The sequence below is a fragment of the Pinus tabuliformis genome, chromosome 9 (genome assembly GCF_031772625.1).
Source record: "Pinus tabuliformis cultivar Carrire ecotype Pingquan chromosome 9, CPIR1, whole genome shotgun sequence".
NCBI classification, from domain to species: Eukaryota; Viridiplantae; Streptophyta; class Pinopsida; order Pinales; family Pinaceae; genus Pinus; species Pinus tabuliformis.
This window is the reverse complement of record NC_142307.1, coordinates 1,981,708,848-1,981,733,012: the sequence shown is the minus strand read 5'-3', so window position 1 is coordinate 1,981,733,012 and position 24,165 is coordinate 1,981,708,848. Positions and strand designations below refer to the sequence as shown.

At 39.5% G+C, this 24,165-nt stretch overlaps 1 protein-coding gene across 1 annotated transcript in view; it reads right to left on the bottom strand.

The window, feature by feature from the left end:
- Nucleotides 1-19,323, bottom strand: part of LOC149156955 (pre-mRNA-processing protein 40C-like) — a 107,112-nt gene extending 87,789 nt beyond the window's left edge. Inside the window, 1 exon segment of the mRNA XM_089438902.1 lies at nucleotides 19,082-19,323. The gene's annotated coding sequence lies outside the window, so the exon portion shown is untranslated.
- Nucleotides 19,324-24,165: the final 4,842 nt, after the last annotated feature.

The window sequence follows — 24,165 nt, the reverse complement described above, 5'->3', positions numbered from 1 at the left end:
TGGATGTGAAGACCGCATTTCTCAATGGCTTCATACAGGAGGAGGTGTACATTGAGTAGCCACAGGGCTTTGAGGTGCATAGGAAGGAGTCCCATGTGTGCAGACTGAAGAAGGCCCTTTATGGCCTGAAGCAAGCTCCCAGAGCTTGGTACTCCAGGATAGATACATATTTGCAGGGGATGGGTTTCACAAAGAGTGAGGCAGATCCGAACCTTTACTTTATTGTGATAGGTGAGGATCGTCTCATTCTGGCACTGTATGTGGATGACTTGGTCATTACAGGTGCAGAGAGACTCATAGAGCACTGTAAGAGAGATCTTGCGACGGAGTTTGAGATAAAGGACATCGGCTTGATGCATTACTTTTTGGGCTTGGAGGTGTGGCAGGAGGAGGGGCATTTCTTCCTGGGGCAGGGGAAGTATATTGTGGACATCCTTAGCAGATTCCACATGGAGGATTGTAGACCTATGTCGACACCAATGATCACCAACTAGAAGAAGCTTCATGCTTCGGATTCCGAGTTGGTGGATCCCACATTGTACAGGCAGCTGATTGGTTCCTTGATGTATTTGGTCAACATTAGACCAGATATCTGTTTTGCAGTCAACACGATGAGTCAGTTTATGTGTGAGCCTAGGAAGGTTCACTGGGTGGCTGCAAAACACATTTTGCGGTACTTGCAGGGGACAATGGATTATGGTCTGGACTGCAGGCAGGGAGATGGAGTGAGATTGGCAGGATACACTGATTCTAATTGGGCAGGTTGTGCTTCTGATAGGAAGAGCACTTCAGGGTGCTGTTTTGGGTTGCATTTCAACAGTAGTGTCATGGTTCAGCCAGAAGCAGCAGTCAATAGCACTGAGTTCAGCGGAAGCAGAGTATATGGCAGACAGTCTAGCTAGTTGTGAAGCTATTTGGCTTCGCAAGATGTTGTTTGGTTTATTTGGTCACCCGTTGAGACCTTCAGTGATTTACTGTGATAATCAGAGTTGCATTAAACTCACGGAGAATCCAGTATTTCATGACAGGTCAAAGCATATCGGGATCAAATATCATTTCATCAGAGACTATGTTCAGAAGGGAGTTGTGAAGCTTGAGTATATTTCCATTGATAAGTAGGTTGCAGATATTCTTACCAAAGCCTTACCACGGGGCAAGCATGTCTACTTCAGAGACAAGATGGGTGTGGTGAGGAACACCTTCCTCGGTAAGAGGGAGTGTTGAAATTTGGTACCGGAGGACAGGTGGTTCCCTTAGGCTTTGATCTTTGGCCTAGGGAAAAGTGTCCAAAAGAATTTAATTTTTCTCCTAAAGTGACTTTATAATTTTATAAAGTTAAATCTAATTTAAAAGTGACTTTAAGTGATAAAGTTACTAAGTCTAATTTTAAAGTAACTTTTATAAAGTCAATGAAAAATTAGAAAGGAAAAGTGACTTTGAAAATAAATGACTAAGTGGGTCTTTATTAAAGTGGGGTGAATTAAATGAGATTTAAATGAGCATTTAATCTCAGCCTTAGATCTCAATCTATTTCAGCCATTGGATTTAGGGATCACCCAAAAGTCACTTGGGGTTAGATTAAAGGAGGAAAAGGTCATTCATTCTTTCATGAGCAGATTGGGAGAAGGAGAAGAGCAAGAGAGATTTATGAGCAGGGAGGAGAAGGAGACAGCAGCTTGGCACACATTTCAAGGCAGCAGTTGAGCAAATTTGTACAGTTGATTCAGCACACAGTGAAAGGCAGATTTTGGCACAATTTTCGAGGAGTGGTTTGCACAAAAATCGAGTAGTTTGCTGATTTTTCTGCACGCAAAACGAGGGGCGTACAGCGCATTTATTGCAGTCTGTACAACACATTTAATGATGGTCGTACAACAGCATTTAATGCTGAAAGTGGGCACGAAAATTGAGAAGGTTGTACAGCATTTATTGCTGTCCTGTTTGCTGTAATTTTTAGTTTGCTGTGAGGCATGGGAAAAGAGATAAGTTGTAAATTTGCTTGCCGATTTTTTGCTGAATATTTTTCACTGTAAAAAGGCAATTTTCAGAAATAAAGAAGAGCTCTCAAACTGGTTTTCCCCAAGAGTTGTAGGGGGTTTTTCCAGGGTCAAGTTGACCAAAAACCTCAGTGTTTAAATGTGTTTTAATGGCTGTTTACTACTGCTGATTTTTATTTCTGCAATTTCCAGCATTCTGTAAAATTTCCAGAATTTGTGTTTTCAGCAATATTTATTTTTTCAGCTTGTTAAATGTATGGTTATGGGAAAGGGCATTTAACTACATGGGAGAAATAAGGTGAAACTGAAAACCGGGGTGGGAAAACAGAAATTTCTACAATTTAAAAAATTCTCTTATCTTCCTCAATATCTTGATACTACCAGCCTCCTAGCTTAAGAGCTTGCAGAGAGATTGATGCCCCAACCACTTTTTATCACATCCAATTGAAGGTTAACCTTGATAAACCAACATTATGATCTTCAACATGTGAAGATCATTAAATTGCACGTCTACTTACAAGGGGGGAGAAATTGATATCCCAACTTCACATATTTAGGGGTCAAATTAAGGGGCCTCATCTCAATACTAACAAGGTTTTCCAACCCAACTCGTAAAGGTTACAGCTCCATACCCTCCTCCAAAGATTGTGTTTCCAAAATTATTACTAAGACATTTCATCCAAGTTGCACCTAATGGATATGATTATCAAGCTCGGTATTCTCTTTGGCTCAAAGACCTAAGGCCTAAGTTTGCCCTAAAGCAACAAGGCAAGAGCAATACCATCTAGACCCATCTCCTTAAGTGCACCATCCAATGCAAACGTATGATTCCCAACACATCGTCCGTGCATAGTCCAAATCTTAACAATTTTGCCATGAGGTCATCTTTCATAAGGCCTATGAGGTCATCTTTCATAAGGCCTTTTCTATACACATGTTTAGATTTTTGTGGCCTCTACTTCCAAGAGAGATCATTGCCTCAACCAGTTCTCAAGGCATCCTCATGGGAAATACTAAAAGACATGTCGACTTTATAATCATTTGCCATCTCCCCAAACTATCTAACCCCTTCGAGGTACACCTTGGACATGCCACACCTCCTCCTACCATCTAAACAAGAATTAGATCAAGGCATTCAAGCGGACATCTACAAATAATATGGCTAGTGCACATAGACCATGCCATCAAAGAGCCTTGACATGAACATGGCCTTCTATCTAGAGCACTTATTGGACTTGCAAGACAACATCATTACTTGGCCAACATGCATCATTGCAGTTTCAAGTGAGCTCCCCTATATTCCGCATAGAGACAAATCATCTGATATTGTGGTCAAACAAAACATGGCAACTCTATATTCTTACAAGAGTCAAAGGCAAAAATGCATCTTCTCAAAAATGGCACTCTTTTGTGGAAAGGAATCGGCATCTTCCCCTTCATTCCATGCCCATCCAACTTAAATCTAAGTGTTTTTCTTTGCTTGTTTTGAATGGTATATCTGTTGTTAGAAGGCATTTATTGCAATTTTACCAATCCCCGCTGCACAACTGAACTGTTGCTTCCTGATCACATGAGCATGTATATTTTGATGTTTTGTTGCATATCAGTGAGAGTATTAATTGCAGATCTGAGGCAATTGACTGCAGATTTAAAAGAACTTAAAAATAAGATTTGCACAATCACCTCAATGACACTGTCTTGAAACTAGCACACAATAGTTCCAAAGCAATAAACAGACTATTGGTGACAGGACTAGCACATCTAAAGCGGCCACTCAGACTCCTTGGGATCAAATCCCAAAGAAACAAATCTAATTGATATCTCATACATGAAATCCCATGCAATTAATATAACAGTTAAGGCATGACCTAATAACCTTAACATCACTTATAACAAGCAACTAAAATAGCTCAAGTCCCTTTACAACTAACTTTATTCAACTTATCTGGATTCTGGACCAACAATGTCAAATACGTTTGCAATCTACTTCTCAAATGCACCACTCGATCTGCTCACATGTAGCCAAGGGGTATCACAAGGGAAGGATCAACCACTCACCCTGTACACAGCAAACCACTAGGGGAAGGTTGAACCACTCACCCTATAGTTGCTCATTGTTCCAAGAAGTACCCCAAGGCTCCCAGAGCTCAATTTTTATGAGGGTCTCTCCACGACTCCAAGTCGTTCTCAAAAGGCCAAGAATTTGACCTTCCCCAGAGGCTTTGTCAGAATATCGGCGACCTACTCATCAGTCCCAATGTGATGGAGCCTTATTGCTCCTTGTTGTACCATATCCTAGATAAAGTGGTACCTAATATCTATATGCTTGGAGCGATCATGAAACACGAGATTCTCTGATAATCGGATCCCACTCTGGTTGTCGCAGAAGATCACGGTGGTATCCAGCACATGTCCAAACATCTCACTGAAGAGCTTCCTCAACCAAACAACTTCACAGGAGACCATACTAGCAGCTATGTATTCGGCCTCGGCGGTGCACAAGGCAACCGATTTATGCTTCCTGCTCATCCATGATATCGAAATAGAACCCAAAGAAAAACAGCATCCAAAAATTCTCTTGTGATCCACCATACTGCCAACCCAATCAGCTTCAGAATAATCATGCAGCCTCACATTTCCGGCAGTGTATCTCAATGCAAAGTGATTGGGCCCCGAAGATATCTCAGAAGATTCTAGGCGGAAATCCAATGCATATGATTAGGCTCAACCATGTATTGGCTCAATGTGTTAACTGCGAAACATATGTCCAAACGGCAGTTCACCAAGAACATTAGTGCTCCTATGAGTTGACAATACTCAGAAGCATTTCCCAATTCAGGTCCAGTAGGCCTACCATATAACTTCTTAATTAAGTTCCATCCAAGTAGTCACAGGGTTGCAGTCCACCATCCCAAATCTTTCCAATATCTTCACAACATCTTTTCCTTGAGAGAGCAAAATTTCACCTGGCTTTTTCCAGACCTCCAACCCTAGGAAGTAGTGCATCGGTCCTAGGTCCTTCATCTCAAATTTAGAAGCGAACTCCCTCTTACATTTGTGAATGAGAGGGTTTGCACCTGTCAGAAAGAGGTCATCCACATAAAATACCAGAATGAGAGGTTTATCATTTTCAACCTTAAAGTAAAGGTTCAGATCGGCTCACTTCTAGTGAATCCCAACTTCATCAGATAGCTATCAATCCTCTCATACCAAGCCCGGGGTACTTGCTTCAATCCATAGAGAGATTTCTTCAACCTGCATACATGAGATTCCCGATCATGAACTTCAAACCCCTCGGGTTGTTCCACATAGACTTCCTCTTTGATTGTACCATGCAAGAAGGTGGTCTTGACATCCATCTGATGTAAGTTCCATCTTTGCAAGGCAACAAGGGCTATGATCAAGCGAATGGTGGTGTATCGGGCAACAGGTGCAGATATCTCATTGTAATCTACACTTCCCTTTTGAGAGAAGCCTCGAGCAATAAAACGAGCTTTGAACATTTCTGCACTTCCATCAAGTCCATGCTTGATTTTGTAGAGCCACTTAGAAATGACAATCGATTTGTCTTGGGGTCTAGGGACCACATCCCAGACATCATTCTTCATAATTTACTCGTATTCTTCATTCATAGCATCCTTCCATACTTGTTGCTTCTCAGCTTCTTCGAATGATGAAGGCTCATTTTGAATGATAGTGCTCATGGCAGTCAAATATCCTTGGTACCTATTCAGCTTCTTGCTTTAACGAAAATCCCCCTTGGTGCAATGTGCCTCTCAGCATCTTCGAGAGTCTCCCTAAGCCATGAGGGTCTCTTCTTGGAGGAGGAAGGCTCATGAGGGAGTGGATCAATAGGATCCATAGGTTCACCAACATCAGGCATTGTTTCATCCTCTTTTTCACCCTAATTTCCGGTGACAGCTTCTTTGTCCTTCCTTAGGATAGGAAGGTTGTTGATCTTCCTGAGGGCCATATCTTCGTCGAAGGTGACGTCATGACTTATCTCAACTCCTTTTGACCAGCCACATAAATTCTATATCCCTTAAAAAATTTACTATAGCCCACAAAGATTCCTTTCTTCCCCGATGCACCCAATTTGCTTCTTTTCTCTTTCAGCCCATGAAAATATACGGGGCTTCCAAAAAATCTAAAATGAGAGACATCGGGTTTCTTACCAGTGAACATTTCTTTGAAAGTCTTGGAGTCCAATGCTTGATGAGGGCATCGGTTTTGAACATACACGACGATATTTGCAGCTTCACCCCATAGAAACTTCATAAGGCCTTGATCATGAAGCATGGCACAGACAACTTCTACAATAGAGCGATTCTTCCTTTCAGCCACACCAATCTACTTGCGAGTGTATGGCATTGTAGTCTCCCTCTTAATGCCAACTTCTCTGCAATAATCTTGGAATTCATTGGATTCTAACTCGGGCATACCTGTCACCATCTGTCTCACATAGGGTAGGGCCCTATAATGAAGATGGGCAAACCTCCGGTGCCATCGTTCAAATTGTAGAGATGTGTCGTAAGACATGGCTCCCAATGGACTTCCTCCAACTTGATACAAATTGTCAACCTTGAACCCAAGAGTAAAAGCATCCTTGAAATTTATTTTCCAAACACGTACCTTTCCATCGATAAAAGCCACCTTGAATCCTTTATCTTCCATTGTTGAAATGGACACCAGGTTCTTCTTGAGATCGGGTACATATAGTACTTCTTGCAAATGAATAGTGTTACCTTGATTCAATTGAAGGGTAACATTCCCTACTCCCTTCACAAGATAGGTGGCATCATCTCCAAGGATGATCTCCAAGTTTGTCTCCTTTTTTATCAGATTAGAGAGGGCTTCCTTGTATTCGGTGAAGTGCCTTGAGGTACCACTATCAATCAGCCAGTTTCCCAAAGTGTCTGGAGGAGACGCAGTGGAGAGGGCCAATATAAGATAGTACTCTTTTTGCTTATTGTTAAAAACATTGGATTCATCATACCTGGAGTTCCTTGATTTCTTGGAGATTCGACCATTTCCTTGATGTCCCCGCCTTTTTCCTTTCGCATTGGACCTGCCATTCCTTTGATCGTTGTTGTTGAAGTTGCCCCTAGAGTTGTTATGATAGTCATCATCTCGAGGTGTATCCCTTCTATTAGGAGACTCTCTTGCATAATGGCCAAACTTATTGCAAACAAAGCATCTTCCCTTCCTTCCATTTTTGAATCCTGATATTCCTTGACTTTGCTTCTTTGAACCTGCATTGTTCTTCCTCTTGGCATGAGCAGAGAAGTGGGATTGCTTCTATTAGAAGGCATTTCTTGCTCCACCATTCTTGTTTCTTCTTGAATGCATCTCAACATCAATTCTTCAAACCCTGGAATTCGATCATTGTTGAGTATAGTGGTTCTAAATACATACCACTCAAGTGGGAGTCCTCCAAGGGTGGTGAGAGTAAGTTCCCTGTCAGGAATGACTTCTCCAATCGAGAGTAGATCATTCTTGATCTCAGTAATCCTCAAGAAATAAGATTGAATGTCCTCATCCTTGCCCTTCTTAATATCTTTCAACTTATTCTTGAGAAAGAGAATTTGATTAGCATTACTAACCTTGAACATGTCGACCAACCTGTCGTATATCTCCTTGGAGGTCTTCAATTCGGAGATATAGGCCACCAGATGTCTATCAATGGAATCTCTGATAATCTTCTTTGCTTTGACTTCAGCATTATTGTACTTGGTCTTCACAGCAGTCGGTGCATTTGAAGGAGGCTTAGGGATTTTACCCTGCACATAATCCATCACTTCCTTCTCTTCCAAGGTCAAATCAAGAGACATCTTCCATCCACGATAGTCAGATTTATCATGGAGCTTGTCTTCAGCCGGGAATTACAATGAGGGAGGAACCCATTGAGTCTTTTGTCCTTGTCCAACTATCTTTGGTGATTGCTCTTTCACTCTTGCTTGGGCTTTGTCTTCACCTAAGCTCTGATACCATGTTAATTTTAGGCAACAATGGTATGTTCTATGCTTTAGAGCAATTTTACTTCAATTTCTTTATGAGCCCAATATCAATTTCAGTTTAGCAATCACATAAACATGTAAGTAAAACGTTGATAGAACATAAACATAAACAGTAGAAGACAAGCCAAGACAAGGACACAAGATGTGGCACCAGTCAGGGACAAACCCTAATGTGGGGAACCCTTGATCAAATCTTCTTTTAGTCTTCAATAGTTCAACAGAGAGAGATAGTACAATGTACAAATTCTAATAATTTATAACAGCAGCAAAAGAGCCCTAACCAGAAAAGTCAACGTTGGTCAACAAGGCAAATTTGACCCTCAAAGATTTGGTCAACTTCAGCCTCCAAACAGCTAAATGAAACAACCCTCAAAACAATCAAATTCTGCCCAGTCAAAGTCTAGTCAAACAGTCAACCTGCGGTCAACCCTAACCATAGTCAACGTTGGTCAAACAGTACAGATTGCCTTCGCACGTGTGGAAAGAGAAACAACCCAGAAATGCGTACCCAATCAGGAGAGGAGAGAGAGATGTGTGAAGATGAGTGATGTCCAAATGAGGATGAGGCATCATGTATTTATAAGCTAACATTGAGGATAATTAGAGGTGACTGTTGCGCTTCTAAACCTACATGAGTTTGCTAGTTGACCTTAGCAATTTGTCCATAATCAAAATAAATTCATAACTTCATTTGTACATGTCAGAACAAAATGATCTTCAGATCAATCCTACACCTCTCAGAGAGAGGAATCTAATAAAAATATCAGTTGTCATAAATGAGATGACCCATGTGGAGTTTGGCCCTAGTTGCCAATTTTAACAGTGTAGTTAGGTTAAAATTTAAATGTCAATTTGTAACACACTACTCATTGCTCAGGCCCGACTCAGGCCCGACAACTCAAACAGCGAGAAGGTAATAGAGGCATGGTTTCAGTTTTAGTTTACTCCGCATAATAGAGTCATAGTGTGCAGTGTGCTCCAGCGTTAGCTTTAGTGTGTGCTCTGTCAGAGATTTCAGTAGCAAATCATTATCGTATCATTTCAGCAGCAATCAAGAGATTTCAATTACTGTTTTTTTACTAATTAGTATGTAGTATTTTATAACCTCTTAGAAGCAGATGCTTTTGGTTCTATGTAGTCACTAGTTAGGAGTCAAGACTCAGTACTTTCAATCATGTTTGGACTCATAACATATGTGAGATAATTATTCATTCATGATATTTTGGAAATCTATTGATATTATGCATTGTTTGGACATGGATTTATTGAATATGAATGGAAAATGTTTTTTTTAGCTCAATATATGTGTATATATTTATTTATTGAATTCACCTATTTTTTCCCGACCCGATTAAAACTGTTCACTCTTTTGCTTCGTCGATTTATTGCCAATTCTAAGTCTGTTAACATTGTTTGGGATGAATGCATATCTAGAAAAAGGCTCGAGTAGAGTCCAAAGCTACCAAGCAAGGAGGAGAAGAGAACCTAGCCTTGTCAATCGCAAGAAAGGGCAACGAAAAGTGTTCCAAGAGAAGGGTAGAGGTGAGAGTTCAACCTCACAATCAGGCAAGAAGAAAGACTTGAGCAATATCAAGTGTTTCATATGCACAAGGATGAACATTATGCATCTTAGTGTCCAAAGAAGAAACAAGGTAAAGGAAAAATGCAGTAGATAGCAACATCAACAAAAACTTAGTTGGATGACTCCGTTGTGAAGCTTGAAAAGGATTTATCGCTAGTTTTTTGTCTTTCTACCAACACAATCACCAAGAGTGCATGTTAATTGGAAAATGGTGCATTTCATCACATAACAGAAGCACGGGAGCTATTTAGCAATCTGTCGGAGAAAGACTCGAGGATTCATGTAGCTTGGTGATGATGCCAAGTATGCAGTGAAGGAGTAGGGGACAATTTTGTTCTAACTTCCAAGTTGAGTTAGGTAGTTCGTTGGAGGCTCGAGATGTGCTATATGTACTAAGATGGAAGAATTTAATCTCAGTCTCAATTATGGAGGACAAGGGCTTTCTCACCATGTTTCGAAAGGGCAAGTACTCCTTTGTCTAGAGAGATCTAGCCCCAACACAACAGTTGTCATTGGCGTTAGAGAAAGCAATTTATACATATTGCAAGGTAAGTCAATGACAACCTGTGTGAGTTATGGCACGGGAGGATGGTACACCTGCACTATAAGGCGTTGTTGGTTCTGAGGGGGATTGTAACTAGACTTCCAAATTTCAAGATTGAACAGTAGGGCATGTACAAAGGGTGTGCACTTAGCAAGGATGCCAAGGTTGTTTTTCCAAGACGCAATGTAGGTCCAAGGGTATTTTGGATCTCGTTCATTCAAATGTGTGATGATTGATGTCAGTGACATCAATCATGGGGAATCGTACTATGTGACCTTCATTAATGACTTTTCTAGGAAAACCTAGATCTTCTTTATGAAGACCAAGGATGAGGCCTTATGTCAGCTTCAGGAGTTTAAGGCTCTCGTAAAAAACTAAGCAAGAAGTACGATTAAGGTCTTGAGATAAGATAATGGGGGTGAGTACACTTCCAATGACTTCAAGGATTTTTGTAAGCCAAGAATCAAGAGGGAGTTGACAGTCTCATGCAACCCAAAGCAAAAATGGGGTTGCGGTGAGAAAGAAGCGATATATCATTTCAAGCTACCAAAGTTATGATTCACGACCAAGATTTGCCCGTGTTTCTTTGGGAAAAGGTATGTAATACATCAGTATTCAGAAAAAGAATCCTCATAGGATATTCAAGGAAAAGGATGTAAAGGAAACATTCACTAGGGTGCAACCATATATAAGGCACTTCCAGATCTTTGGTTGTCCAGTATACATCCAAGCCCTATGGAGAAGAGAATGAAGTTGAAGCCTTCAAAAGAGAAAGGCATATTTGTGGGTTGCAGCAAAACTTAAAAGGCTTAAAGGATCTTCATTCCAACACAAAGGAAGACAGGTGTGGGTAGAGATGTAAAGTTCAAGGAGAACGATATGGCAAGTCAAATGACCCACTATCAATGGCAAAGGACGAGGAGAAGGAGGCTTGGAAGGATGGACAACACGCAACAACCTCTAGTTTAGGGAATTAGACTTTAGGTGGGACGAAAGAGTCAATAGCTCCTCTAAGTTTTGTTAGGAGACCCAGGTGGTTTATGTAGACATTGAAGGATGCTCAGGAGCATGTTGAGGCTCTGAGGAGCACATTTGGGGGAGCAAGCCTCCAAAGAAGTTTCTGAACTATATGGCATTATTGAGTGGCATCATTGAAGAAGCAGTAGACCAACAAGTTTGGAGGAATGCCATGGTGGAGAATGATGGTAGGACACTATGCTAAGATCGAAAGTAAAGTAGGACATTATGCTAAGATTGAAAGGAAAGCCAATTCCAACTGGCTCTTCAAGAAGTTCCTTCCTTGCTAAGAGGGAATATTGATGTTTGTAGCATCAAACAGAAACTTCCACATAGCTCTAAGTGTCAAGACATGTGTATGTCATCCAAAATATTTACCTTAGTAATTCACTTTAATTGATGGAATTATTAAAGTGAAGTGCTTTTTATAAAAGTGAGTTTAGTCCTTGTTGCACAGGGAACCATCCTCCCACAAAAAACTCATGTACCCTGTGTTCCCATGTTCTAAGGACTTGTGGACCCTTAAAAAATGTCCCTAAACTATTGGGAACTTGTTGGCCATCCCCAAGGCATTCCAGACAAATTTCAAGGACATTCCGCAAAGGATTCATAGATTTTTCCGGGCAGATTTCAAGGATTTCTTGGGCAGATTTGAGGGATAATCTGAGCATATATCTTCAGTTTTGACAATCATGGACATTGATGATTGAACAATGTTATCATTTTTCCCATCCATTATTTTTGTATTGTACAAAATCTAAATCTATTGTACAAATTGTAGTTCAAAACATGGGTTTTTTATGATGGATTTCAATTTGGGTTTCTAGTGATTTAAAAATTGTATTTTCAGCAACAAAAATACAAGCAGCAAAGCCTCCATGTCAAGAAAACAGGAAATGCAACATTTCAAAAGGCTAATCCTTGAGGTTATTACTCTTGTTCTTTCTCATTTGTTATCCCAGTTTTTGCATATTGCACATGGGTTTCAAGGAGCGATTCGAGTCTGATTGTAAGGCCTGCGAGAGATGAACGACGGGCGCAAGGCGGGCGCGAAGTAAACGACAAGGGCATGTGTGAGAACGCACCCGCACTTGGGCGAGCCGACGTTGGAGGCAAGCTAAACGTGGGCGTTCGTGTTAATAATTGGAAGGTCGGTCGAGGATGGATTTGCGACCTCACTAGCATATATATCGAATGGACTGCGATTCATTTCAAACCATCGAACATATCTTCGCACTATTCATACGCACAAGGGGTAAAACAGCGCAGGGGTAAAGAAGACTGCGCATATCTCATGCGCAACACTTCTAAGGTGCAGTTTTGATTTTAAGTGCGGTTTGGGTGAGGCAAGCGTGTCGAGGTGGGAGTTATGTGCAAATAATTGTGTGCAGGATTTGACAAGGTGAAATAGGTGGCTCGGGTGAGCATTCCACTTTGTGCAAAGGTGCACATAATTTGTAAAAGGCTGGTTTATGAAATTATTCTAAGTATTGGCTTGGAGTTTGCCAAGCATTACTTGTGTTGTAATATTAAAGAAGCTATTATAATATATTGTTGGGCAGACTTTTTGGGAGTTGCCCCACCCTTTGTACTTGCTTATTGTTGATGTTCTCGGTTTATTGTTCATGGTTAATAATTGAGAATGGTCTTCACTAAAGTATAAAGGATAATGCTTTATTCAGTTGTAAAAACATAAGCTAAGTATGTTCATGTTGAAGTAGGCGTAGTCCACGGGTGTTAGTATTGTTAAAAAGAAAGCGCTCGGTGGTGCCGCACCTCGCTACAAGCGGTTGGAAGATCACCGCAGGTGTAGGGGCGTGACAGTTGGTATCAGAGCTCGGTCAGGAGCTGGTGGAGCAAGTGTGAGGACACTTGGAAATTGATGACAGGTGAAGCCGATGCAGATAAGGTTATGGAGAAATCATGGATGAATAGTCTGGGTTTCGTAGACTTGATGGTTCATGGCAAGACCATTCAAGCTCTGGTAGACACAGGTGCTACACATAACTTTATGACAACACGGTTAGCAAAAGAGGCTGGGCTGACATCTAATATGGAGGTCAAGGCAGTAAACTCTAGAGCTAAGGTGGCAGGTTTGGTACACGATGTACCTGTACAGATGAAAGAATGGAAGGGTCAGTTGGACTTCATAGTGATGGAGATGAATGACTTCGATGTGATACTTGGACAAGAGTTCTTGAAGGACAACAAGGCTATTGTTGTCCCCTTCTGTGATGAAGATGTTGCAAACACGACTATGATGGAGGATGAACTTGAGGTTGATCAAGTTGAACCAGGGTCGTGCAGTTTGTCAACATGGATGGATGAGGTCACTCACATGGAGGAGCCTCATGATGATGAAGTAAGTATTCATACTTGTGTTTCATTTGGGCAGTTGGAAGATGGACCATGTGCAAGGAAGGGCAAAGCCAGTTTGCCAAGACAAGAGGACATCTTACCATGGATGACTATGATGGAACCTTGTATGGAAGAGCAAGGATTGTCAGTTGTTGGAAAGCTTGTTGGGGTTACTTGTGACCTTATGATGAAAGGTGCAAGGACCCGGGACAAGGGTGGAACTTGATGATCGTTGTGGAAGAATGAGTCATGCTTTAGCCACATGAATTGGCTAAGTGCCCGGCATGACTCATGGACAGATTGAGGAGGGCACACACTTGTGATGTTTTGGGTGGACTTCTCATGGCCGAGACCAAGAGCAAGTCTTGGTGGACACTTTGGTGGAGGAGCTATGGTGAAGGAACTCATGACATGATGATGATGAGATGGTTGGGTGACCGAGTTCACTAAACCGAAGATCGAAGACTTGGATGAGATGACCAGATGTTGTGATGTGTCTACTTGGTTGGACTACATGGGCAGCTTAGTCATGGACATCAGGTTGGAGACTTGAAGACATGAAGCACGGCAGACCTATGCAAGGACATTGTGTGGAAGCACTTGTAGAGATGTCAAGGGACATCCAAAGAGGAGTGCTAAGGCAGGAATGTTATGCAGGAGGACTTGCTAGTGTAACATGGGAACTTGAGGATGGCACATTGTAGATGATGAAGAGGACTTCATGGACCTGAATGGGGCACATCAAGAGTTGGTAAGATTGAAGACTTGAATGGACTTGTGAGCAACTATGGAGCATTCCTACTACATGGGGAGCTGAGGCATCTTGTATGCTTGCTAAGATGTTGGTTGGGGATGGGTTATGGAGCTCATGAGGACATGAGGTTGTTGTGACTTTTAGGGACTTCATGTATGGTGGACTTTGAGGATCTAATGCATTGAGGAGCTGAGACTTTGATGCAGTATGAGATGCATACTTTCAAAGTACATGTATGGGCATGGCTTGGAAGAGTGACTTGATGTAGAGGATCAGTATAAGGCACTTTGGAGTGATGGAGTTACAACGATGGTGATGATGATGCTTTGGTGATACACTTGAGCATGGGTTGAGCCGAGACTCAACTACTTTCTATACATGAGAGCTGATTTGGTCGAGGATCATGGGCAGCACATGGATAGGTGAGACAAGTGCATACTTGTTTCTATGAAGACTTGAGGATGGCACATTGCAGATGATGAAGAGAGCTTCATGGACCTGAATGGGGCACATCAAGAGTCGGTTTGAGGAGATGTTCCCTTCACTTGGAGGAGACACACATATGGGCAACATGTTGCAGATGAGATGGATGGAGTTTCCATGGACCTGAGCATGGATTATGGAGATACATACTTTGGTATGGTGAGCTTGGTGGCAGCGGTCACTAGGCCGAGACATAGTGGAGAAAGAGTCTCTACATATGTTGCAAGGATGTTTGCCTTGTGTAGAAAGGTCGACATCGTGGATGAATGATGATCTTGGTAGAGAGCTACCAGGATGATATGTTGTCGAGGACGACAACGATTTCAGGTGGAGGAGAATGTAAGGCCTCCGAGAGATGAACGACGGGCGCAAGGCGGGCGCGAAGTAAACGACGAGGGCATGTGTGAGAACGCACCCGCACTTGGGCGAGCCGACGTTGGAGGCAAGCTAAACGTGGGCGTTCGTGTTAATAATTGGAAGGTCGGCCGAGGATGGATTTGCGACCTCACTAGCATATATATCGAATGGACTGCGATTCATTTCAAACCATCGAACATATCTTCGCACTATTCATACGCACAAGGGGTAAAACAGCGCAGGGGTAAAGAAGACTGCGCATATCTCATGCGCAGCACTTCTAAGGTGCAGTTTTGATTTTAAGTGCGGTTTGGGTGAGGCAAGCGTGCCGAGGTGGGAGTTATGTGCAGATAATTGTGTGCAGGATTTGACAAGGTGAAATAGGTGGCTCGGGTGAGCATTCCACTTTGTGCAAAGGTGCACATAATTTGTAAAAGGTTGGTTTATGAAATTATTCTAAGTATTGGCTTGGAGTTTGCCAAGCATTACTTGTGTTGTAATATTGAAGAAGCTATTATAATATATTGTTGGGCAGACTTTCTGGGAATTGCCCCTCCCTTTGTACTTGCTTATTGTTGATGTTCTCGGTTTATTGTTCATGGTTAATAATTGAGAATGGTCTTCACTAAAGTATAAAGGATAATGCTTTATTCAATTGTAAAAACATAAGCTAAGTATGTTCATGTTGAAGTAGGCGTAGTCCACGGGTGTTAGTATTGTTAAAAAGAAAGTGCTCGGTGGTGCCGCACCTCGCTACAAGCGGTTGGAAGATCACCGCAGGTGTAGGGGCGTGACACTAATGCTTCCACCATCCCAACCTCGTGTATTGTTAAAAGAATCAAATAGTAGTGTGACTTGGATTGGGTACTGAAATATGAATCTAATCTCTTTACAAATTCAAAGTTATTTATAGTGGTTTCAGCTGTAAAATTTTGCAAAACTTATTTAGAAAGGAATGCCTTTTGCATTTAATATAATCATCATTAACAAGAAATATGAGGAAGAAAAGTTGCTATAGAGACAATTCTCTATCTCATAGTCCCTTCATGGACCTTATTGCAAATTGAAAATAGTTACACTTAAGTTTCCTAAAGGTAAAGTGCATTTTGCTAACGTCTAGCACCCAATTATGGAATGTCACTCAATCATTTTTTTAAATTGCTCAAGGTTTTTCATAGTTGCAAAGTGTAAGGGTTGTGCATAATACTATGTACTATAGCTAGTTATGCTTGCAAGCTTGAAGCAACTACAAATGTTAATAGTGAAATCTGAATTTCTAATATTCTTTTAAGGTATATAATTGTCATCCCTAACCCATCATCCCCTGAAAACTTTGGGGTGCGCTCTGGCTGTCTCAAAAACACATCCCCTCGTCCTTGCCATTCACCCGTCGCAAAAACTTGCACAACATAGGTTTGATCTAATAAAATGTAAAGGTTTTTTACATTAGTGAATTAATGAATCTTGACCATTGATCTCAAATGAAATGAGATCTAATCTCAACCACCAATCACTTGGGATAATAGGGTTAATTGATTCAATTATAACTCGAGATTATAAAATCAAGGCTAGGTGAAGAAAATAGACACACCAGAGAAATTGAGTGATTTAGTCACAGAGGACAGTGATTCAAGGAGAATAGCAAGGGTGATCACTGATGAAGGATCGTCATCCAGTGTTCAGGCTATGGGAGGAAAGGAGACAGGCCAGCAATGAGGATAATTCAGCAGCCAAAAACAGGTGGAGCCCATGCAGCACAAGTGGAGGCCATACTATATTTTTGGGCACCAATCACATGGGCAGAAGGGTGCAGTAGTGGAGGCCGTATTCAGTCGTAATAGCATGCAGAAGCAGCAGGAGGGGAGGCCATAAGTACCAGGCTGCACACAGACCTCAGGCTGACAAGCCATACACAGGTTGAGAAGACCATATGTAGGCCATATCAGGTCGTGAGAGTGCTGAGGATTTTTACTAGGCCATATGAGGGCCATACAGAGCAGCATAGATGCAAATTGGATATCTTTGGGGGCAGATCTGCCAGGATTGAATTGCTGTAATTTTTCCAGTAATTCTCTGTGGGCCATTTTCCCAAGAAGGGAACCCTTGTATGCTTGGGTATCATTTTAATGAAAAGCAGAAATGAAGGGTATAAATATTTTAAGTGCATGTGAGCAAATTTGTTTCATTTGCTTCCACTGATTATTTTATTTACCAGCTTAAAATCCCAGTAGTGCATTTTATTCAGTAAGCTCTAATTTCAGTTCATTCTCAACAAGAATATTACTAGGAAGTAATTTGCCAATTTCCTGGCGTTAGGGAATTTAACAAAGCCAATATTCTCATTCTGTTGTCACTGCAAATAAAATATTTTTCACAGTTTTATACTCGAACATATCCTGAATACTATTGTCCATGGATCAAAGACCGAAATACTTAGTTCACTTTGCACTAATCCTGTAACAAAATTTGGCTTTCTTGAGTGAAAAGCAGGATACACTCTCCAATTACTGAAGTCTGTGTTATGCGCAGGCCACAACAAATCTCAAAGCAAATTCCAAAAATAATAAAATGCTTCTCGATTTGGCAGAATAGCTTGTATAATATCTAAATATATATGTCAAATCATAAATGGGTCTCGCTTGAGTAGCAAAGTGTAGAAGCTACTACCCTCCTGAGTCCCTACCCAAGTTCAAATCCCTCTTGTGACATTTTCACTATCATTGGCAGATTGTTGACTGGGGCCCTTCATGAGCTAGTTGTTGATTGAAGCCGGCAAGGTACCGGCAATCTCATTTTCAACTACGGGAAAGGGTGGACATATAGTAACGTAGGAATGAAAATATCTAAATATCTAACAAAAAATGTGAAACAGAAAAAAAAATGGAGGTTAAACAACAAAAAGCAAGGAATTTTCACAAGCATGACAGCACGGGAATCCACACTATGACTGCATGTAATTTTTTGAATTTTATCTGCTGTGATTTTTGCATGCTGGTATCTGTGTGTAGTTAAATTGTTGACCCAATGCAATGTGCACACTCCCATAGATAATGAAATTCAATGTATTAAGTAGTGTATGATAACGTGGTCGCATCTAATGTCAGACTATTTACCCAAATTACCAGACCCAATTGATGGAGCGAACATCCAAACCTTTCTTTAAAAAGGAAGGAACAAACCTAAACTATGAATAACGTTATATGTTATTGAGACTTGTGTGTCTCTCTTTTCTAGTAGTTTTGTGTATGTTTAAATATTTTTATGTGATTATTTGAATTTCTGACTCAAAGTAACGCCTAGAGTTTTGAATAGAAATTTATATGTCCCGTATTTACAAAACCTTCCAAAAATCCCATCCTTCTAACTTTTCCCACCTGCCAACTCCTGAATCCACCAAACTTTTCGAGCCTGATCATTGTACTATTTACACTGAGCTCTTCTAATCTAGACTCTTTTTTTTGTAGGCAATTTCCTGAATTTTATCCATTGCGTTACCCGTATACCAGCACCTCTCGCAAGTCCAATTGCTAAAACCAGTGTAGCATGCAAATTTTTACAGTGTCTGAAAGTTCATGGCAAATGCAGAGCATTATACGGTATCAAACTTGCATCTGAAGATTAATTTTCCCTTCAATTTCTTGAATGCTAGTTACAATATTCCGAAGGAGATTTCAGTCAGACATTTGTCATCGAATTTTATATATTCGTACACACGCGAGATGCAAACACGCGATGTCCCAGGGTGTTGTAAACGCCACTTATTATCGGCATTTTGACTGAAATGATCATTTTCCGGGCACGTGAACAAACAAAACAAAATAACACGAAAATAGTGGTGACCATAGTTTTTTTAGTCTAATTAATTCGAAACCTAAAATCCCCTGCTCCGTACATAATCACCTGTACATACATATGCCTGCAACAAAACAGCTAGGGTTTTAATCAAAAACGAACACTAAAAAATACGCTGACCTCTGTTAAACACGGCGTCCTCCCTCTCTCTTCTGCTGCTGCTGTAACAACTTAGGGTTTCAAAAATGTCCAGGTGTTGTTGTCGATCGCGAATTCAAGTTGATTATACAGCAGACGGGAATCCTAGGGTGCCCTTTTCATTTTATTTTCAGAAAGCGAAGAGCGTGAAGATATTTAGTCGAATCGGGCGATGCAGCGAATTAAATTGGGAGGCCTTCATCCTAGGCATCTCTTGATTATTCATAGGTTCACTTTGGTATGCATTTTATTGTGCATCGAAAAGCCATTTTGTTATTATTAAAATAATAAAATCTATACCCATCTTACATACTTTTGGGGGTTTAAAGGTTTTGAGTTTTTTAACCCATCTTACATACTTGTGAGGTTCAAGGGTTCTGAGTTTTTCTCAAGTAGGTTTGGATTTAATAACTCTTTTTAGTTAAATTAGTGGGTTGTATGATGGTGGTGGAAAATGAACTTTTCCCATGATGTGTATATTTTGAGAAAATTTATTGGAGAAAAAAATTAGTAATGGCATTTAACTTACCCATCAAAGTATTTGTAGATATTATAGGATTTATTCAAAGTTATTATTATAATATATTTATTAAGAATTTAACATCTTATTTATGGAAATTGAATTTGGGTTAATAGAATAATGATCATTTTTTTAAACCATTCAAATTACTTTAAAATATATATATAATTAGAAAATTTTGCTACACACTTTACTTGCAAAAAAAATTTACAATATGAGTAACTGTAAAATTTACATACACTTATAACAATTAGAATATTCATTGTTACAAGATGGAAGTTTGAAACTTAGTTCTTCTTGTTGACATGGTAATATATTGGAGTCTCTAAAGTTGTATGTTCTTAGTCGAATTAGGACATTATACATTTTAGCTCAATGATGGTGTTGTACCGTATACTTTATCATTACCTCGCGAAAAATCCTAATTATTGCACATTGATTGATTTACCTTACTTTAATTATTACAACCTTTAGCACTATCTTTGGGGGTCTCTTTTTCCATTTTTTATGGTTGTTTGGATGCATTCCTTATTTATTTCACAAGGCTTCTTTGTTCAACCATGGATTCCTTTCATTTTGGGTGTCAATGGACCCAATTAAACATCGTAAATGTGCCTTAGATATTAAGATGTATGATCTTACATCAAAACATGTGATCTTATCATTGTAAATCATGGCATTAAGATATTCATAGCAGGGTTATGTAATCTTAGGGGGTTGCACATTCCTGGTTGTTTTAATAGTACAAGTTGGGGGTTGTAGCATTGGAATTCCTTTTGAATTATATGACACTTGATAAGAATGGTCAAACTCTTTAAGTCTTAGATGTTAGGGGTCATGTGGCACATAAATAAGGACTCAGTAAGCCTCTCAGAATATTGAATGAAGTACTCTAAGAGACTTTGCAAAGCCTTGTTATATTGTTCTTAATACTCAACTAACAAACACAGCTTTTAAAAATCTATAATAAAAATCTTACAGTAATGAAGTATTTACTTATAATCCAGTCTTTCAATTTGTCTTAAAAAATGAAATATTTACCATTATCAACTTTGGCCAACCAAAAATTATGAACTCAAGAAATACTTTGAAACATAATTTAAGTAAATAAAAAATCTAATAAAACAAAAACCTTTATTTTATTTATTTGAAATAGAGAAAGTTTGTTTTTTATGACAATTTTGACAAATATTGTTGTGATATGGAGTTGGAGATGTTGGTCAAATGAGCCTAGTCTCAACATGTTTCGCCAAATAATTAAATATTATTATCATAAACATACTCATCTTATTTTAACATTTTCGCCAAATTTAATTAAATATTATTGTCATAAACGTACTCATCTTACTTTAACATTGAACGAAGTAAATTTCTCAATTTCAATTTTTGCATGAGTACATTCATCACATGTGCATGAATCATATATGTATAAAGGGGGAGAGCAAGTTATGATGCACTAAGTAGTTTAGATCCTCTTATCATAGAAACTCCATGGCAAGTCCATGTGATATAACATTGTTAGTCATGTCTAACATGCTTATAATGGTGGCTTCGTTGCCTTTTATCGTATAATTAAGGAGATCCATATAACTCAAGGTTTTGGCAAAAAAAATTATCATTTTTCCACCTTCCACTGTAAGTGTGATTATATAGAAGTTAAAGGTATGTGAACTTCACTTGCAATACATACAATGGGGCAAGTCTCGTTGACTATGTGATTTGTTCTCGAATCTTAATAAAAAAGATAGACGAAGTCAAGATTGGTGAGCATATTTGGAACTTAAAATGAGACCATAACCCAATTTATATAAGGTTATCCAAGTTAGAAGAAAAGGCAACATAAAAGGAAAACCCAAAGTCCTCGACAATCACTTTCAAGTGGAAAAATTATTCTAACACAAGAAAATTTTACCATCTTCAAGACAATGCTACAAAGGTAAATTAAGAAGGAGAAAACTTGTTCCCAAAGCCCAACAGTCATGAGTTAACAAATATAATTTAAGGTGCACTTGAGAAGTGCAAAAGAGTAAAAAATAGGAAATCATAATCAAAATATTTTTGGTAAATACTTGCTTTGATGAGAAATGGAAAATGGCAAGGAGAACCTTGAAGAACGTAGGTAAGGAGAAGATGAATGTAAAGTTATATAAGCAAATTTTTAAAAAGGAAAAAAAGTGGGTTCATGCAAACAAGGGGAGAAGAGTCAATATACCTAGGAAAGAATAACCCAAATCTTTTTTAGCAAGAACTTCAACCAAGGAAGAAGCAAACTAAAATATTACAACCAATCAATGGCTTGACTATGTAAGGCAACTTTATAAGAAAGAATCAAGGGTTAAATCTCCCCCCAAGATCAACACAACTACAAAGTTTTTCACGTTGCAGAATGTGGAGATTTGTATTAAGAAGTTGAGAATAGCGAAAACAAAGGACTTGGTTAAACTTCATGCAGAACATCTAAAATGGAGAATGTACACTCTTACACCACACGTCGTGGAAATATTCAACAACATCATTCAGAAGGATTCCCAAGAGACTGGAAAAATTAGCCTAACAATACCCCTTTTTAAAAGTGGATACATTAATAATATTTACAATTATAGAACCAGTGTGATCAATACTTTGTTTATGGAGCTTTTCGATGTCATGGTAGAAAATAGAATTTGTAAGTGGGAGGTAGTAAAAGAAAAGAGGGAAAACATGAAAGTAGGTTTTAGGTCGAAACATTCTACTGTGGATCATGGTATCACACTAAGACACATTATTGAAAAGGTTTGGGGGATAGAGAAGAAGTATTTTATTGCTTTGTTGACTTTAAAAAGGCATTTGACGCGGTCCCTAAAGATAACTTGTGGCGTAGAATGGAAGAACTTGAAATTCCTTTTCATTATAGAGTCGTTGTTCGTTGGCTCTATAAAGAGGTGAAAGTCAAAATTAGAACTTCAGCAGGCATTTCCGGATGCTTTAGAAGTGACATTGGAGTCAAGCAATGTTGCCCTTTATCCCCTACTCTGTCTAGCTTATATGTTGACAAACTATAAGAGTGGCAAAATTTACAAGGTGGATATGATGTTGGTTTGGGGGAGTTTGTGATAAGGCTTCTTTTATATGTTGGTGACCTTGTGTTGATTGCTAAATCAACCCATGGATTTCAGATGCACTTACATGCCCTTGAGCATTTTTGTAGAGAATTCGCGAAGCAAGTCAATACCAGTGAGACCAAAATAATGATATTCTTTAATAAAAGGAAGAAGAGTTAGAATATGTTCTTCTTTGGAGGCAATACTCTTGAATAAGTAAATAAGTACAAGTGTTTCAGGATTGATTTCAACAACAAGCTTATTTGGGAGGACTAAAAAAAGAAGATAATTTTAGGAGGGTGGAAAGCATTATATGTTCTTCAAAATAGATGTCGAGGGGCAAAGCTATGGGATTGGAAAATGATTAAAGCGATTTTTTGGGCTCCTAGTCTGTCCAATGATGTTATGTGGGTGTGAACTGTGGACTAGCATCACCCCTGTTTCAAAATAAAAACAATTTTAGAAAATCCAAAAACACTTGATCATGAGCAAGTTCAAAATAAAAAGTTTTGTTCCTTAGATAAAGTTGAATGAAATAAGGGAAACTCCCATTGAAGCAATTCCCACAGTTCATCTATCTAAAAAGAATTGAGCAGATGGGAGTAGGTAGATGGCCTAAAGTTGTCTTCAATAAAGGCACGAGTGAAAGAAAAAAAGCATGGATGAGATAAAACAACAAAGGGATGTATAAATGGAGTATCTACCTCAATGCTTGTCCCACAAATAGCAAGGAGTTAAAGAATTTTGTTATGGAGAAGTTTTGCAAGCATATATGGGGAAAAGAGTGTTGAGAAATTTAGGGCAACTAGTTTAGGTGATTTCTCTTATTTGGATAACTGCTTGCGATGTATTTTTACTTAACTTAATTAGCTTCTTCTTTCTCTTGATTATATTTAGTGTTCTTATTGGCTGGCAACACCGTCTACTATCAAAAGCGGGCAGACTTCTATTAATCAAATCTGTGCTCGAGGCAACACCTGTCTATTGGATTTCGCTTACTTGGATCCCAAAAGGAATTCTACAAAAAATACAACAAATTTGTAATAGATTTCTGTGGAATGGCAACAAAAAGGGTAAGATATTTGCTTGGACCAGATGAGCTCTTGTCTCCATGCCGAAGAGATGAGGAGGATGGGGGATTAAATCTCTGTCATCTTTTGCACAGGCTCTAACTGCAAAGCAGGGTTGGTCACTTATCAAGATGGACAGCTTATGGGCGGAAGTTGTTCACCACAAATACATTTGGCCTTCCAGCATTACGGAATGGCTTCGCAGACCTACTTGGAACCACTCTGGCATATCCGCAATATGGAGGGCTACTCTAAAAGCTATGCCCCTAATCTGTGATAACCTGCTATGGAAAATAGGGAATGGTGCACAGGTTCGCATTGGTTTAGATCCATGGCCCGGCTCTGGGAATGCTCATCTACTGCCTGAAGGATTAATCCGACATCTCAACAACAGAG